Source organism: Canis lupus, chromosome X (assembly GCF_003254725.2).
Source record: "Canis lupus dingo isolate Sandy chromosome X, ASM325472v2, whole genome shotgun sequence".
NCBI lineage: Eukaryota > Metazoa > Chordata > Mammalia > Carnivora > Canidae > Canis > Canis lupus.
In genome coordinates, this window is record NC_064281.1 from 59,732,764 (window position 1) to 59,751,585 (window position 18,822).

The 18,822-nt window shown below is 42.6% G+C and overlaps 1 pseudogene; it reads left to right on the forward strand.

Moving 5' to 3' along the window:
* The first annotated feature begins 5,893 nt into the window (after nucleotides 1-5,893).
* On the forward strand, nucleotides 5,894-7,296 carry LOC112671880 (PDZ and LIM domain protein 7-like; annotated as a pseudogene).
* The last annotated feature ends 11,526 nt before the right edge of the window (nucleotides 7,297-18,822 follow it).

An 18,822-nucleotide genomic window follows, 5' to 3' on the forward strand; every position in this document is an offset into this window, starting at 1 on the left:
TTGTTAGAGAAGAAAACTGGGTTGTATATTTGAATAAATAAGGGTTTCTGTGAAATAAAAAAAAAATTCATACCCTCCAAGGGCAGGCAGAATAATCCATGGTAGAAAAAAATAATTACAATGGTTGCCTATGGGGTAAGTTGGGGATTGACTGAGAAGGAATAATATTTTGGGTGATGGTAATCTTCTGAATTTTGATAGATGTTTGGCTTGCATAGAAGTAAACATTTGTCAAAACTCATTGATTTGTACACTTAATATCTGTGCACTTATATGCACAGTTTATCTTAAATAATTTTGATACAGTGAATTATAGATATTAGTTAATAGATGTGGAATTTTTTAAATTAGGTATTTAATGTGCAATCTCAAAAAATGATGTTAGAAAGGCAGTTGCCTATTCTGGCAATATGGAGTTAAACTCTGGTTCTCTAAGGCAGAAGCTAACAGAAGGACAATGCAGGGGCAAGAAAGAGCCAAAACACAGATTTGTCATAACTGCAGGATGAGTTTATTTGTTTTTAACCATAATAATGATTAATATTATGGCAACACCCTGCATTGAGGGTATAAAAACACAATCCTCTCCCAAAATATGACTCAGCCTCTGTGCTCCCAGATACACTGAAATTCCTTGGAAGGCAGCTGTAAGCCTTCATGGAGGCTCCTGTTCTTGCTTCTTTCACAGAAAAACCAAAGCAGACCTACACCCCTGCTGCTAGGTGCCCAGTCATAAGGAAAGAAGAACTGGGCTCACAAATTCCCACACAGTACAGCCAAGTTATGTCCTGTTCAGATCAACGGTTCCCTCACCCCAAATACTACCTGGAAAATGGCCTGCTTCTCAGTTAAACTTCCTGTTTAACACCAATCCAAACACTTCATCCTGGACCTTTGAACAAAAGGTCAGAGAGATAACTTTGTTTTTATTCCTATAAAATTCCTACACTTTCAGAACCTTTCCCCTGCACTCCTCTTGCTTGGGGACTCTTTCTGATCACATATTTTAAACTAAGAAGTGAAACTTAACTCTGTTCTACTCAGACCATAGCCTTGGGTGTGGCTTTTCACTTAACTAACTGTTTCCTGGGAGGAAGAGAGGTAAGAATGAAGGGGGTGGGGCAAGGGCTAAGAAGATTTTGGAAGCCCTAGTATTCTAATTAGCATCACTTTTGAGTGCAGGCTCCAAAGATTTTCCTTTCCATTTATCATACTTATTGAAAGGGAAGCTAAGGCCCCAAAGAGTACAGGAACTTGCCCAGGGTCACACCAAAAGTATAGAGTAGAGCTTGGGAACAGGAGCCAGGTCCTTTGCCTCCAGCCAAGTGCTCCATCCAAAAAGATGTGTGATTCTCCCTAGTGAGTCAAGGAAAAATGCAGAGAAGCGGGGTTATCAGAGGAGAGAGTTGCAGCTCATGTGCTTTCATTCAGCCTCCCAAAATGAACAAGAAGAAGAGACACAGAGCCTAAATGGATGAATTGGAAATCCCTGAATTACAGAGGTGAAAGGCAGCAAGATGACACTCTCCTGTTTTCTTTTCTTTTTTTTTTTTTTTTTAGTCTCCTGTTTTCAAAGATGTTTCTCCAGCATCCAACTGTCCAGGTGTCCTTTGCCATCCTAGAAAGAGAGAAGGAGGGGAGAAAACAAAGGAGAAATTGAGAAGGAAAAGAAAAAGTGAGGGAGAAAAGAAAGGAAAGAACCTGGAGAAAGATTTGAAAGAAAAAAAGATGGCTGCATGAATGAAAAAGAAAAACATGCAATCCCAGGAAGCTTTGGGGCCCTAAGTTATAGTACAGATTGGTTGTCTTATTCCTCTCCCCAACCCCCATTCTGCACTGTCTTGGGCACACATACGCACATAGATACATGTCCATACACATGCATTAGTCTCCCCTGGGCCAGCCCCTTTTGCTTCCCCAGACATGTTGGCTCAGGCTCAGGAGCCTTGGGATTCAACTGTTGTGAAGGAATTGCTGGGCTTTCCCAGCCTACTTGCTGTTTGACCTATATTGCACAGATGTTAGCTCCTTCTGCCATTCCCCAAGGGGCCTGAGCAAAGATAGTTTAGCAAGGAAAATATCTATCCCAAATGGTCTTATTATATTCAAAGGGGAAAATGTCACATTTCTTAACCCCCATATACCACCAAAACAAAAAGGCCTCTTCTTTTTTTTTAATAATGAATTTATTTTTTATTGGTGTTCAATTTGCCAACATACAAAATAACACCCAGTGCTCATCCCGTCAAGTGCCCCCCTCAGTGCCCGCAACCCAGTAACCCCCACCCCCCGCCCTCCTCCCCTTCCACCACCCAGAGTAGGAGTCTTCCATGTTCTGTCTCCCTTTCTGATATTTCCTACCCATTTCTTCTCCCTTCCCCTCTATTCCTTTTCACTATTATTTATATTCCCCAAATGAATGAGACCATGATTGTCCTTCTCCGATTGACTTATTTCACTCAGCATAATACCCTCCAGTTCCATCCACGTCGAAGTAAATGGTAGGTATTTGTCATTTCTAATGGCTGAGTAATATTCCATTGTATACATAAACCACATCTTCTTTATCCATTCATCTTTCAATGGACACCGGGGCTCGTTCCACAGTTTGGCTATTGTGGACATTGCTGCTAGAAACATCGGGGTGCAGGTGTCCCGGCATTTCATTGCATCTGTATCTTTGGGGTAAATCCCCAACAGGGCAATTGCTGGGTCGTAGGGCAGGTCTATTTTTAACTCTTTGAGGAACCTCTACACAGTTTTCCAGAGTGGCTGCACCAGTTCACATTCCCACCAACAGTGCAAGAGGGTTCCCTTTTCTCTGCATCCTCTCCAACATTTGTTGTTTCCTGCCTTGTTAATTTTCCCCATTCTCACTGGTGTGAGGTGGTATCTCATTGTGGTTTTGATTTGTATTTCCCTGATGGCAAGTGATGCGGAGCATTTTCTCATGTGCTTGTTGGCCATGTCTGTCTTCCTCTGTGAGATTTCTCTTCATGTCTTTTGCCCTTTTCATGATTGGATTGTTTGTTTCTTTGGTGTTGAGTTTAATAAGTTCTTTATAGATCTTGGAAACTAGCCCTTTATCTGATACGTCATTTGCAAATATCTTCTCCCTTTCTGTAGGTTGTCTTTTAGTTTTGTTGACTGTATCCTTTGCTGTGCAAAAGCTTCTTATCTTGATGAAGTCCCAATAGTTCATTTTTGCTTTTGTTTCTTTTGCCTTCGTGGATGTATCTTGCAAGAAGTTACTGTGGCCGAGCTCAAAAAGGGTGTTGCCTGTGTTCTCCTCTAGGATTTTGATGGACTCTTGTCTCACATTTAGAGCTTTCATCCATTTTGAGTTTATCTTTGTGTATGGTGAAAGAGAGTGGTCTAGTTTCATTCTTCTGCATGTGGATGTCCAATTTTCCCAGCACCATTTATTGAAGAGACTGTCTTTCTTCCAGTGGATAGTCTTTCCTCCTTTGTCGAATATTAGTTGACCATAAAGTTGAGGGTCTACTTCTGGATTCTCTATTCTGTTCCATTGATCTATGTGTCTTTGTGCCAGTACCACACTGTCTTGATGACCACAGAAAAAGGCCTCTTCTTGATGTCCCTAGAAACTGCCCCCTTAGGGCAGGTCTACCTAGACAGTTGAACTGAGATGATGTATACACCTCTACTATCTGACTGCCACCTTTGACCTATAGCAGTGGATCTCACTGGCCCCAGAGGAGAAGGGAGCCCAAGCCAACAGGAAAACTGTTGAATCAAGATGAGAGCCACCTTCCAGAATCCAAATGAATAACACCTCATTCATCCAGAGGTCACTTCTCTAGCAACCTTATATATCTGGAACAAAGAAGAGAATGAAAAGAAAAGGGGAAAAAAGTCTTAAGAAGTCAGAATAGATGTCAATATCTATACAGTAGAGTTTGAAGGCTTTACCCAAAAGAATCTTTCTGGAGCCAATTTACTTGACTTTAGACTAAATCCTTGCCAGTGTATTTATTATTTTCATAGCCACAACAAATGAGAAACAGTAAATAATGAAGAGGCAAAAGTACAGAAATTCTGAAGAGCAGAAATGGCAGGTGAATGTAGATATAGATGGTAATCAGCCTTAAGATTTTCTCCGCTTAATAATACACTAGTACTGACTCCTGTTGTCTAACATAGAGCAACTTGCTAAGCAAAGAGAAACTTGGCAAGTCTTAATGGCCAGTCTTGCCTGAATATCCCCATTAGGACATTGTTCATTATCTCTGGGCTATCCTTTCAGCCTATTTGTTTAAGGGTGACAAGTTCTGATGGCAATAGCTCAGCTAAGTTTCCTTTATAAATAAATAAATAAATAAATAAATAAATAAATAAATAAATAAACAAACAAACAAACTCCTTAAGCCCAACTAAGGTAAACCATTGTCAAAAATTATGAAGCCCAGGACTTCTGGTGAAGATGGTGGAGTAGGAGGAACCTAGGCTCACCTTATCCAACAGATAGAACTAGATAACAATCACATCAGTGTAAATAACCCAGAAAACAACCCAAAGACTGAAAGAACAAACTCTCCACAGCTAAAAGCAGAGAAGAGGCCACATTGAAGAGAATAGGAAGGGTAAAGACGAGGCTGGGAGCTAAACAAACCCTTGGGCCTGGCCACAGGAGAAAGGGGGAAAAAACAGACCCTCATCCTGGGGAGCCCCTGCCAAGATGATGAATCCCCATAATATTTGGCTTTGGACACTAGAGGGCCTGAATTTCGTGAGTTCTTAAAATCAGTGGGACTTAAAACCTAGAATTTTAAAAATCAGTGGGATCAACTCTGAGAGAGCCAGAAGGGCAAGAGGAAGCCGAGTCCCCACCCTTACAGAGACAGCACAACAAAGAGCCCCATAGAAATACAGTACAGAAGCAGCAGTTCAGCAGTTTGAAAAACCAACAACAACTCCTGGGTCATATGAGAGGGAGAGTAGTTTAATCAACTAAGAGCTTGTCTCAGAAGGATAGAGATCACTGGGAGACTCTTCCAAGAACAAAGGAACTGGCAGGTGCCATTTCCTTCCACCATCCCCCAGCATAAACACATGGACACCTGTGGGAACCAGTGTGGTATAGATACTCATTACCGAACTTGCTAACACTCCCACCCAGCCCCCCTCAACACATTGCAAATCCACACCATCCAATACATTCATAGCTGGAGCCCATCCACAGTGGTGCCACAGGCCTGGCAGTGTGTAAGCAGCCCCAACAGGGGCCAGCACGACTCCAAAGTTACTCTTTCCCTGGGGAGAAGGAAAGATAACAACACACACACCATCCAGCAATAGGCTGGAGACAGACAGCTGGTCTCAATTGCAGGCCCTGCCCACTAATGAAAGCCTCTCAGAGGACAACACAGGGAAAGCACCCAGCAGTTTGGTGCTATTCTGTCTCTGATAAGTGCCTGACTCGGCTCAACTCAAGCCCAAGGCATCCCCAGACAGGCCCCCTAACATCACAGTGACCAAACACTACCCACAAAAGGCAAAGAGAGCCACTGCAGATGATAGGACTGAAGGAAAAAGTGGCTCACAACAGCAGGATGCACATAACACACATAGGAGGTACCCATGAAGAACCAGATTCTGGGGAACAGAGGACACTGCACTGAAGAGCACTACAGGATATCTTCTTCATTAGTCCATTACTTTCAAGTATAGGAGATGTAGATTACTTTCCTAACACTCTGTCTCCTCAGAGAGACAAAATGAGGAGGGAGATGAATATGTCCCAAACGAAAGAACATGACAAAATCACAGCAAGGTAACAAAATAAATGGAGATAAATAACATGCCTGAGAGAGAATTTAAAGTAATGGTTAGAGAACACCGGTGGTGGATCCCAACGCGGCTCTTTGGGGCCAGCCACCGAGCAGCGCCTCCGCGGGGCCGAGTAGGGGCAGGCGCCATGGATTCCTTCAAGGTGGTGCTGGAGGGGCCCGCACCTTGGGGCTTTCAGCTGCAGAGGGGCAAGGACTTCAATGTGCCCCTCTCCATCTCCAGGCTCACTTCTGGAGGCAAAGCTGCACAGGCCGGTGTGGCTGTGGGTGACTGGGTGCTGAGCATAGATGGCAAGAATGCGGGGGGCCTGACGCACATTGAAGCCCAGAACAAGATTCGTGCCTGCGGGGAGCACCTGAGCCTGGGTCTCAGCAGGGCCCAGCCAGCTCAGAACAAACTGCAGAAGGCCCTGGCCCCCGCCGCGGATCCCCCGTGGTACACCTTTGCACCCAGCGCCTCCCTCAACAAGACGGCCCGGCCCTTTGGGGTACCCCTGCCAGCTGACAATGCCCTGCAGCAGAATGGACAGCCGCTCCGGCCGCTGGTCCCAGATGCCAGCAAGCAGCGGCTGATGGAGGACACAGAGGACTGGTGGCCTCGGCCCGGGACAAGCCAGTCTCGTTCCTTCCGCATCCTTGCCCACCTCACGAGCACCGAGTTCATGCTAGACCCGGATGAGGAACACCTGAAGAAATCAAGCCAGGTGCCCAGGACAGAAGCCCCAGCCCCAGCTTCAGCTACACCCCAGGAACCCTGGGCTGGCCCTACCACCGTCAGCCCCACCAGCCACCCACCCTGGGCTGTGGATCCTGGATTTGCTGAGCGCTATGCTCCGGACAAGACCAGCACGGTGCTCACCCGGCACAGCCAGCCAGCCACACCCACACCTCTGCAGAACCGCACCTCCATCGTGCAGGCAGCCGCCGGAGGGGGCACAGGGAGCAGGTGGTGACAACAATGGCAAGACTCTCGTGTAACACCACTGCCGATACCTGGTCATCCGGGGCCGATACCTGGTTGCGCTGGGCCATGCATACCACCCCGAGGAATTTGTGTGCAGCCAGTGTGGGAAGGTCCTGGAAGAGGGCGGTTTCTTTGAGGAGAAGGGTGCCATCTTCTGCCCACCCTGCTATGATGTGCGCTATGCACCCAGCTGTGCCAAGTGCAAGAAAAAGATCACAGGCGAGATCATGCATGCCCTAAAGATGACCTGGCACATGCATTGTTTCACCTGTGCGGCCTGCAAGACACCCATTCGGAAAAGGGGCTTCTACATGGAAGAAGGAGCACCCTACTGCGAGCAAGACTATGAGAAGATGTTTGGCCAGGGCTGTGACTTCAAGATGGATGCTGGGGACCGCTTCCTGGAGGCGCTGGGCTTCAGCTGGCACGTGTGCGATATGCCAGATCAACCTGGAAGGAAAGACTTTCTACTCTAAGAAGGACAAGCCCCTCTGCAAGAGCCATGCCTTCTCCCATGTGTGAGCCCCTCCTGTCCACTGCTGCCTCATCCAGCCCAGCCAGAGGGAGCTCCAGTTCTGGAGTCATCGGCCCAGATTTCTGGATAGGGCTGGCAAAGGTCACCCCAACCACAACTCCTGGCCTGAGCCTGGGGTTCCCTGGGCTCTGCCCCATCCCCTTCATTTCCCCACACTCCCTCCATTTCCTCCCACTCCTTCCACACACTGGTGCTGACCACACCAACCCCTGCTCACATCCACTGCCACAATAAAGCTGTATCCAGCTGTGTCCTGAAAAAAAATAAAGTAATGGTTATAAAGACACTCACTGAACTTGAAAAAAGAGTGGTGAATATCAGTGAGACCCTTAACAAAGAGATAAAAAAAGAGCCAATCAGAGATGAAGAACACAATAAATGAAATTAAAAATACACTAGATGGAATAAATAGTAGGCTACAGGAAGCAGAAGAATTAATTAGAGACCTGGAGGACAGAGTAATGAGAAGTAATCCAGCTGAGCAGATAAGACAAGAAAATATGCAAAATGAGAATATATTTAGGCAACACAGTGACACCATCAAACATAAGAACATTTGCATTATAGGGATCCCAGAAAGAGGAGAAAGAGAGAAGGGAGCAAAAAAAATTTATTTAAAGAAATAATAGGGATCCCTGGGTGGCACAGCGGTTTGGCGCCTGCCTTTGGCCCAGGGCGCGATCCTGGAGACCCGGGATCGAATCCCACGTTGGGCTCCCGGTGCACGGAGCCTGCTTCTCCCTCTGCCTGTGTCTCTGCCTCTCTCTCTCTCTCTCTCTCTCTCTCTCTCTCTCTCTGTGACTATCATAAATAAATAAAATTTAAAAAAAATAAAGAAATAATAACTGAAAACTTCCCAAATTTAAGGAAGGAAACAGATATCCAGCTCCAGGAGACACAGAGATCCCCCAACAATATCAACCAAAGAAAAAAAATATATGTATCAACCAAAGGAGGTCCACATTAAGACACATAGTAATTAAGGGGTGTCTGGGTGGCTCAGTTAGCCATATGCCTTCAGCTCAGGTCATAATACCAGGGTCCTGAGACTGAGCCCCATGTCAGGTTCCTTGCTCAGTGGGGAGCCTGCTTCTCTCTCTCCCTCTGCCTAGGATCAAGACCTGAGCTGAGATCAAGAGTCAGACGCTTGGGGTGCCTGGGTGGCTCAGTTAGTTGGGCATCTGCCTTTGGTTCAGGTCATGATCCCAGGGTCCTGGGATCAAGCCCTGTATCAGGATCCTTATTTGGCAGGGAGTCTGCTTCTCTTGCTCCCTCTGCCTGCCACTCCCCCTGATTGTGCTCTCTCTGTGTCAAATAAATAAAATCTTTTTGTTAAGAAAAAGACAAATAACAATTAAAATGGCAGTAAGTAGTGACAAAGAAAAAAAATTTAAAGCAGCAAGACTAAAGAAGACACTTACATACAAAGGAAACCCCATAACGCTATCAGTGGCTTTTTCAGCAGAAACTTTGCAGGGCAAAAAAAGTGGCATGGTTTATTCAAAGTGCTGAAAGGGAAAAATATGCAACCAAGAATACTCTATCCAGCAAGGCTATCATTCAAAATAGAAGGAGAGATAAAAAGTTTCTCAGATGAAAACTAAAGGAACCATGACCACTACATGAAAAGGGCTCTGGAAAATAGTATGACGGTTCCTCAAAAAGTTAAAAATAGAACTACCCTAAAACCCAGCAATTGCACTACTATGTATTTATCCAAAGGATACAGGGGTGCCTGAGTGGCTCAGTCAGTTAAGGGTTTGACTCCTGATTTTGGCTCAGGTCATGATCTCAGGATCCTGGGATTGAGCCCCACACCAGGATCCATGCTCAGTGGAGAGTCTGCTTGAGGATTTCTCTTCTTCTCCCTCTGCCCCTCCCCTCTCTCTTTCTGTCTAAGAAAGAAAGAAAGAAAGAAGAAAGAAAGAAAGAAAGAAAGAAAGAAAGAAAGAAAGAAAGAAAGAAAGAAAGAGAAAGAAAGAAAGAAAGAAAATATGTTCAAAGGATACAAAAATGCTGATTCAAAGGGATACATGCAACCCAGTGTTTACAGCAGCACCTATCAACAATAGCCAAATTATGGAAAGAGCCCAAATATCCATTGACAGATGAATGAATGGAAAGATAATGTGGTATATATATGCAATGGAATATTACTTGGCCATTAAAAGAATGAAATCTTGCCATTTGCAACAGCATGGATGGAACCGGATGGCGTTATGCCAAGTGAAATAAGTCAGTCAAAGAATGATAACTACCATATGATTTCACTCATGTGTGGAATTTAAGAAACAAAACAGATGAACAGAGGGGAACAGAAGGAAAAATAAAATAAGATGAAAACACAAATGAGTGGGAAATATCAGTGAGGGTGACAGAACATGAGAGACACCTAACTCTGGGAAACAAACAAGGGGTGGTGGAAAGGGAGGTGGGCAGGGGGTTGGGATAACTGGGTGATGGACACTGAGGGGGGCACTTGATGGATTGAGTACTGGGTGTTATGCTATATGTTGGCAAATTGAACTCCAATAAAAAATTTTTTAAAAAAGACAAACTGAAAAAAAAAAGAAAGAAAAGAAAACACAGAGAGAGGCAAACCATGAGAGACTCTTAGCTCTAGGAAACAAACTGAGGGTTGCTGGAGGGGAAGTGGGTGGTGGGATGGGGTAATTGAGGGATGGCCTTTAAGGAGGGCATTTGATGTAATGAGCACTGGGTGTTATATGCAACTGATGAATCACTAAATTATACCCCTGAAATTAATAATATACTATATGTTACCTAAATTGAATTTAAATAGAAAATAAAAATAAAATAATAAAATAAAATTCCCTGGGAAAATCCAGGCATAAATATTTAAAACAAAACAAAAAACAAAAGTCCAGGACTAGATGGCTTCATGAATGAATTCTACCAAAAATTTAAGGAACAGTTAATATCTATTCTTCTCAAACTATTTCAAAAAATAGAAGAGGAAGGAAATCTTCCACATCCATCCTATGAGGCAGCATTATCCTAATACCAAAACCAGGAAAAGACATTACAAAATAAGGGAAATACTGGCCAATTATCTCTTATAAACATGCATGCAAAATTCCTCAACAAAATACTAGTAAAGCAAATCAAATAATACATTTTTAAAAATCATTCACCACAATCAAGTGGGATTTATTCACACAATGCAAGGGTGGTACAATATTCACAAGTCAATCAACATGATACATCACATCAATAAAACAAAGGATAAGAATTACATGGCCATTTCAGTAGATACAGAAAAAGCATTTGACAAAGTACAACATCCATTCATGATAAAAACTCTCAACAAAGCAGATTTAGAGGAAACATACCTCAACATAAAAAAGGCCATATATGAAACACCAACAGTTAACATTATACACAATAGTGTATAATGTTCCTTAGGTCAGGAACAAGACAGGGATATCCATTCTCACCATTTTTATTCAACATGGTACAGGAAGTCCTAAGCACAGCAATCCAGATAAGAAAAAGGAATAAGGGACACCTGGGTGGCTCAGCGGTTGAGCATTTGCCTTCTGCTCAGGGGGAAGAAATCAAGTCCAGGATCCAGAAATCAAGTCCCATGTTGGGCTCCCTGAGTGGAGCCTGCTTCTCCCTCTGCCTGTGTCTCTGCCTCTCTCTCTCTCTCTCTCATGAATAAATACATAAAATCTTTTAAAAAAGGAATAAAAGTCATCCAAATTGGTAAGGAAAAAAGTAAAACTTTCACTATTTGCTGATGACATGATACTATATAGAGAAAACCATAAATTCTACAAAAAAAAAAACCAATAAAACTGACAAATGCATTCAGTAAGATCACAGGATACAGAATTGATGTACAAAAATTTGTCACATTTCTATACAGTAGTGTAGAAGCAGCACAAAGAAAAATTGAGAAAACAATGCCATTTACATTTGTACCAAAAACAACAAAATACCTAGGAATAAACTTAGCCAAGAAGGTGAAAGACCTGTACTCTGAAAATGGTAAAATAAAGCTCAGAGAAGTTAACATGACTCATCTGGGGTTCTACGGCCATTGAGTGATACACCTGGTGTTCAAACCCCATTTGTCTGACTTGACTCCATACCATGCTGCCTCCCATCCTTTGAAAAAATGATAAAAAAGGGGAAAAGTCAATGAAGGAGTATGCATTCATAAAACAGTCCTCTATTGCTGCAAAGTTACTTTAACCCACCTCCCCACCTCTCAAAAACCACTGTATTGAGCAGTCATGGAAATGAAAAATAATCACAAGACCCACTAATGTAGAACCACAGAGACCCTGACATACATATCACTGTGCAACTAACTAGTTACCATTAGTAACAGTGAGACCTTCATGGACAATTTTATAATATGTATATACATACCCATATTAAATTAAATTAAATTGCATTTTAGTCTCACAATCACCTAAAAGGTAAATTCAATTATTGCTTCAGTTTTACAGTGGAAGAAACAGAACTGGAGAGAATTAAATGCCTTGCCTAAATTCACACAGCCAGTGATAAAGCCAGGAGTCAAACTCAGTTCTGATTCCACATCCGGTACTCTCCACTGCATATCTGTCCTTTACCTGATATTTCATATCTTATACAAATTCACTCTTGGACTCAGAGACTAAGCCTGAGACCCACCAGTTACAGTGTGTATCTAATCCCAAGGCTGTCAGCCCCCAGAATGGCCCAGCTCCAAACCGTTGGTGGAAGGCAAGTCATCCTGCCCCACACAAGCAGACAGCTGCCCCTAAACCCAGTTATGGTTTAGGCAGCTAAGCAATTCCTACTGGGATTACTATTTTTTCCTAGGTTGGGTCAGTAGGTTAAGCACCCTCTGCTTTGGAAATCTTAAAGCGTTTTATATCTGCAGAAGAGGAGACCCCTGTCACATTTAGAGAAACCATGAATGTTGGTCTCACCCTTGAGCCATCTGGGCCTTCCTTGCTTGCCTTCCCCAGCTCTTAGTTCTCCCTTCCCTTACACCACCATAACCAACCCCTAATCCACACTCAGTTCAGGAGAAAGTCAGAATTTTACAAATAGTTTCATGTCATGGTTATTGCTTTGAACTACACAACCCCTTGGTAAACTATGAGATTACAAAATTTAGCTTTTAACCAGTTGTTTTATGGCCAGTCAAGTCATGATACTGTCATCTCATCTCATACCAGGGTGACCTCATCCTCCACTATGGGCCTGAGATGCTAATCAAGAAAAGCCTGGTCTTGGAAAGGTCCAGACAGTGAAAGCAATGCCATGAAAGAACAATTTTGTGCTCTTTTCTTGGGGAGGTGAAGAGAATCGAGGGTGCAGGAAATGAGGAAACATAATCTCTAGACCCTGCTGCAGGCATTTTGAGTGGTAATATGGTCATGTGATCTTGTCTGGATCACACTGTGATGACCTGTCCAGCTCCATGCCCCTTCCAATGCCACCTAACCCCCACTGATAGGTTTTATTTCCCCTCCATTTCTACAAAGCTTGGACTCTAAGATTTATTATATTCTGAATCAGGAGGAAATATAAGACATTTCCATCCATACCTCACCAGCTGAGGCTCAAGTAAGTAGTGTCTGGCCCTGCTGTGATCTCATAATTCCAGTTCTAGTAACTAGGCTCTTGTCCCTTCCCTGATTTCTAGGTTCCTGCCTTATACCTAGTTCCTATGATTGAGCTCCTATCTTATTCCTTCAATATCTGAGGCCCTGTCATTCCCTAGGTATCCAAATTCTTCTAGCACTGAGGGGGGAAGGGGCTTCCTTGACACTCCCTCCAATCCTTACCCAGCCTGGGTCCTTTCTGACAATTGGAGTACTTTTAAAAATTTTTAGGTAAACTCTACGCTCAACATGGGACTCAAACTGATGACCCCAAGATCAAGAGTCACATATTTGAAATAAGTCAGTCAGAAAAGGACAAACATTATATGGTATCATTCATTTGGGGAATATAAAAAATTAGTGAAAGGGAATAAACGGAAAGAAGAGAAAATGAGTGAAAATATCAGTAGGGTGACAAAACATGAGAGACACCTAACTCTGGGAAATGAACAAGGGGTAGTGGAAAGGGAGGTGGGCGGGGGGTTGGGGTGACTGGGTGATGGGCACTGAGGGGGGCACTTGGCGGGATGAGCACTGGGTGTTATGATAAATGTTGGCAAATTGAACTCCAATAAAAATAAAAGAAAAAAAAGAGTCACATACTCTACTGACTGAGCTAGCCAAGTGCCCCTGGAGTACTTTAAAATTTACATATTTCAATTTTAGATGTTATCAATTGATTCCCTGGTAGAAAAGATAAATAAATCAGCAGTCGGTTATGCTAAATGAATAAGCCCTAGAGATCTACTGTACACTATAGTACTTATGGTTAATAATATCATATTGTATACATAAAATTTGGCTAAGAGGGAAGATCATCTGTTAAGTGTTATCACCAAAAATAATAGCAATAATAATCAAAAAAATAAAGAGGATAAGAGGAAACTTTCACAGGTGATGGATATGTTTATGGCATAGATTATGGTGACAGTTTCAAGGGTATATATTTACCCCAAACACATCAAGTTGTATATATTGAATATGTACAGCTTTTTATATGTTATTATGCTTCAATAAAGTAGTTAAAAATCATCACTTATTTATCTCCATCTGTTTTCTCTCCCATCACCTCCTTATTTTTGTTAGTCATATTAATATTTCCACTTTGTTTGGATTTTTAAACTATTGGTAATGTGTCCCTGCCACCTGCAACTGCACTTCCTTGACACAACTCACTACCTACACTCTTATCCAAAGCCTGCTACCAGGTTACCTGGATGCTGGCTCTGCACCCTGCAGAGACACCTATGTCTGCCTGCTATAGGCAACCTGGTCCTAACTGCCAACCTACAATCTAGTCCTCCCTGGGCTTGTTGTCAAAACCTCCCCTTAACACTGAATCTGCTCCAATTGGGTGTGTCTCTCCTTAAGTTATGCTCTGAGGCAGTTCTGGTATCACCATCTCCAGTCACCAGCAGGTCCTGAACAGGTCCCTTCACTCTAGCCCACACACTATGTTCTGAGGTGACATGGACAGAGGCTTTGAACCCCCGTGTGCTCTAGGCTGTCTTGAACCACATGAACTGTGCAGGCACTATCCAGGGTCCCTCAAAATGAATTTTTATCAATATAAAGAAAACCAGAGGATGTCCATCAATAGATGAATGGATAAAGAAGATGTGGGGTGTGAGTGTGTGTGTGTGTGTGTGTGTAATATTAATCAGCCATTAAAAAGAATGAAATCTTGCCCTTTGTGACAACATGGATAGACCTCAAGGGTATTATGCTAAGTGAAAGTAGTCAGACAGAAAAAGACAAATACCATATTATTTCACTTTTATATGGAATCTAAAAAAAACACATGAACAAACAAACAAAAACCAGAAACACGCTCATAAATACAGAGAACATACTGGTGGCTGCTGGAGGGAAGGAGCAGGAGGGTGAAATAGGTGAATGGAGTTAAGAGATACAAACTTTCAGTTATAAAATAAATAAGTCACAGGGATGAAAAGCACAGCATAGAGAACATAGCCAATAATATTGTAGTAATTTTGCACATTAACATGGTAACTACACTTATCATGGTGAGCATTTTATAATGTACATAATTATTGAATCACTGTTATACACTTAAAACTAATATAATATTGTATGTCAACTACACTTCAATTAAAAAAAAAAGAAATCCAGAGGAAATAACATGCACCCAAAAGACCAGAAATCTAATGGCGTATAGAATAAACCTATATCTAATAATAAATTGGATTGAATGACAGTGTACAAAAGGTCATTTGGATATTTTTTATGCTCCACTCTCTCTCCCAAATCCCTTTTTGAGAGTCATTTTTTTTTCTTCCAAGGATTTCCTACTCCCTGCAGAAGAGGGATTGAACCTTAGTTACAGCCTCCTATTAAAAAAAAAAAAAGACAGTGGACTGATAAGTAGCTAATAACTCATGCCCAGAGGGGAAAAGACTCTATTTCAGCCATCCATGCCTCCTGCTACTGAGCAAGACTCTGGGATAGACCTAAGCAGGCCACAATCCTGATAGTCTCTAGGCCTTTTATTCATGCCCTCCTCCTACCTGGAATGCCAGTCTTCCTCCACTCCATTTATCTGAACCATGCTTATTCTTCAAAACCCCTCTCTTGCTCTATTACCTCTTCCAGGAAGCACATCTGTGTTCTTTTTTTTTTTAATTTTTATTTATTTATGATAGTCACAGAGAGAGAGAGAGAGAGAGAGAGGCAGAGACACAGGGAGAGGGAGAAGCAGGCTCCATGCACCGGGAGCCCGACGTGGGATTCGATCCCAGGTCTCCAGGATCGCGCCCTGGGCCAAAGGCAGGCGCTAAACCGCTGCGCCACCCAGGGATCCCCACATCTGTGTTCTGCTTCTTAACCTCTACAGCACTTAAAATCTACACCACACAATTTAGTATTTAATTCATCAAACTCTTAACCTCTGTTGCTTCATGTAACCTAATTTATGTTCCATAATAGTACCATAAATGTCCTTCTTGACCTCCCTTAGGACACTTAGCATAAGCCTGAGCCTGTATTTGGGGCTCAGCAAAGAAACACTGGAGATGCTTGTTCTAGAAACAAAATCAGGGGTTTCCATTATTTTTGCATAACTGGCTAGAAAACAGAGTGTTCAGACACAGCCATAAAAAAATAAAATTTAAAAATTAAAAACCTCCAGCATCCAAGGGTGCAGCTATCGAAGACACCAAAGGTATTCCCAGGTCACTGAAACACAGAGTGTCAGAGTTGGAAGGAATCTTAATCATTTACTTCCAAACTTTTAAACTGGGGTATGCACACCTCTAGAGGTCCATGGCAGTGTGCCAGGGGATCCACAAAGCCACAGAATAAACATGGAATGCTTCCTTAGAGTGTCAATTTTGCTAGAATATAAGAAATTCAAAATACTTCTGTATTAAAATAATATGGCTCTATCATATAGGAAAATGCAAAGTTTACACATTTTTAGGATAAGACCTCAAAGATACTTCAAGTTCACAGTAGGCTGCTTTGAGTTACCCCCATTCACCCCTCTCCCCTACTCATGCTGAGGATTTCATGTTTCTACTCCTCTGTCATTAGGGTTACTTCAGTTAAAAAATAAAAGTTTGAGTAGGCTGATCTAGTCCAGCCCCTCTTTTCATAGTTAGGAAAACTGACGTCCACAGTTAAGAAATAGTTTAGCCAAAGTCCCAGACATTAGTGCAGCAAGAGCTAGGACCACAGTCACTCCAATCAAGATGTACATTTCTTCCTAGTGTCTTGCTCCAGTAACTATTGACTATGAACTACACTTATAACTCCTTGCTAATTCTGTTCTGCCCTCTTGTACCCTGCAGTGATTTTCTTTGCAAAGGGTTATTCAACCTATCCTTAGGGAAGCCTGTGGCACCAGCAGTTCTGTGGGAAGACCAGAACCTTTAGTCTCTTTCTATAGCTTCAAACATAGCAAATAAATGCTGAATTTCCCAGAAATCAGAGTGTAACTGATGAGACTTAAACCCCTCACAGAAATTGGATAAAGTCTCCAGTTTTAGGGACAGAGAAGCAAAGCAGAGTGACAATCTTGCTAATTGTAGGCCATAGCCAGAAAGCAAAGAGCTGATCTGAAGACCCTGCTTTTCCCCTTCATTTATGTGAGAAAGAGATGCTAAAAGGCTACCTCAGCAAGGCTCCAAGGAAACTGGGACCTCAGAGAAGCCCCCCTCCAACTGGCTTCTGCATCTCCTGAAATAAACTTGTCATCAGATTGTAGGACTAAAATAATCATCTCAGGTTTAAAAAAAAAAAAGAAGTGACTTTGGATTCAAACTTAGCTTCACAACCATCATATATATTCATCAACCATCATATTATATATCATATAAGCAAGAGCTCTGTAGATTCATATACTCTTATCCACTTATTCACACCTTAAACACACAATTCTTGCTATAACAGCAAATTTTCTAGTGTCATATACAAATATAAGCATGTATTTGTGTTGGGAAAACCAATACAATCAGAGTCTGCTCATACTTCTCTCCCAACACCCAGCTCTGAACCTACACATCTACCATTGATACTCACATTCACAGTCACACATGCCAGGCTGAGAACTGATCCATTTTGCCAGGGTTAGAGCCACATTCTACAGTGTCCCATTCCTCTCACAGAACTAAGAGGTCATTTCACAAAGATGTCATCACCTGCCAACTAATGGCAAGTTACATCCAGAATAAATGGTTCATTACCTACCCCCATTGCAGGTAGGCCCATGGGAGAATAATGGCTGAGACAAAGGAGACTTGAGACTTGACTCTCACTGCAGGAAGCCAACCACACAGGTAAGATGGGGGCTTGTTCCAGCTAAAGAGACTTCATTTCCTCTTTGGGCCCTAGAGTTGGAATGGGGAAATTGGAATGTCATCTGACTTTTTGTAGACTTCTCACACTCAACCATAAACCACCGGGGGAGAAAAAACTGACTGCTCTTTTACCCTGGACTTTCTTTGTCCAGAAGAAGATGGGGTAACATCATAACACTGTCTCTTGAAAAAGGTTCCGACACTTTTCAGAGTAGTGTAGTGACCAATGGCATGGACTCTGAAGCCACTCTCCAGGGTCTTAATTTCAGCCCCAGCACCTATAATCTGCATCACCTGGAGCAAGTTACTTAATCTTTCCAGCCCTTGGTTTTGCCATCTGTTGAAAATCAGAATAATAATAGCACCTACCTGGTGGTGGTATGATGTGATTGAAATGTAAGGCACTTAGATAATGCCAGGCACTTTGAATGCTCAGTATATGGAATTTACAGAAGAGTCATTTCCTGTTTTTCTCAGACTGCCACTTTCCCATTACTTGCCTACCCACAGAGAGGTGACAGTTTGGTCACCTCATTTCTGAGACAGGCCTCTAAAGCCCAGAGAGAACAAGACTGACCCAATATCACAGAGAAGGAATAATAGAATTGGAACTGATTGCTTTGGGGTGACTCGGCCAGTGTTCTCATCTCTGCCTTAGGAAAAAATGAGCATGGTTTAAGGAAAGCTGGGGAGGAAATATGACTGGGGCCAGGAAGGATGTAAATAATACTAAGAACAATGACCACTTAATATGTGCCAGGCACAGTTTTAAGTACATTCTGTGTATGATTTCATTTAAAACCTCACAGCAGGGCAGCCCCGGTGGCTCAGTGGTTTAGAACTGCCTTCAGTCCAGGGCATGATCCTGGAGACCCTGGATTGAGTCCCACGTCAGGCTCCCTGCATGGAGCCTGCTTCTCCCTCTGCCTGTGTCACTGCCTTGCTCTTTCTGTGTGTCTCTCATGAATAAATAAATAAAATATTTTTAAAAATAAATAAAACCTCACAGCAACCCTAGGCAGTCATGATTATTATCATCATCTTCTTCTTCATCACCATTATCCAG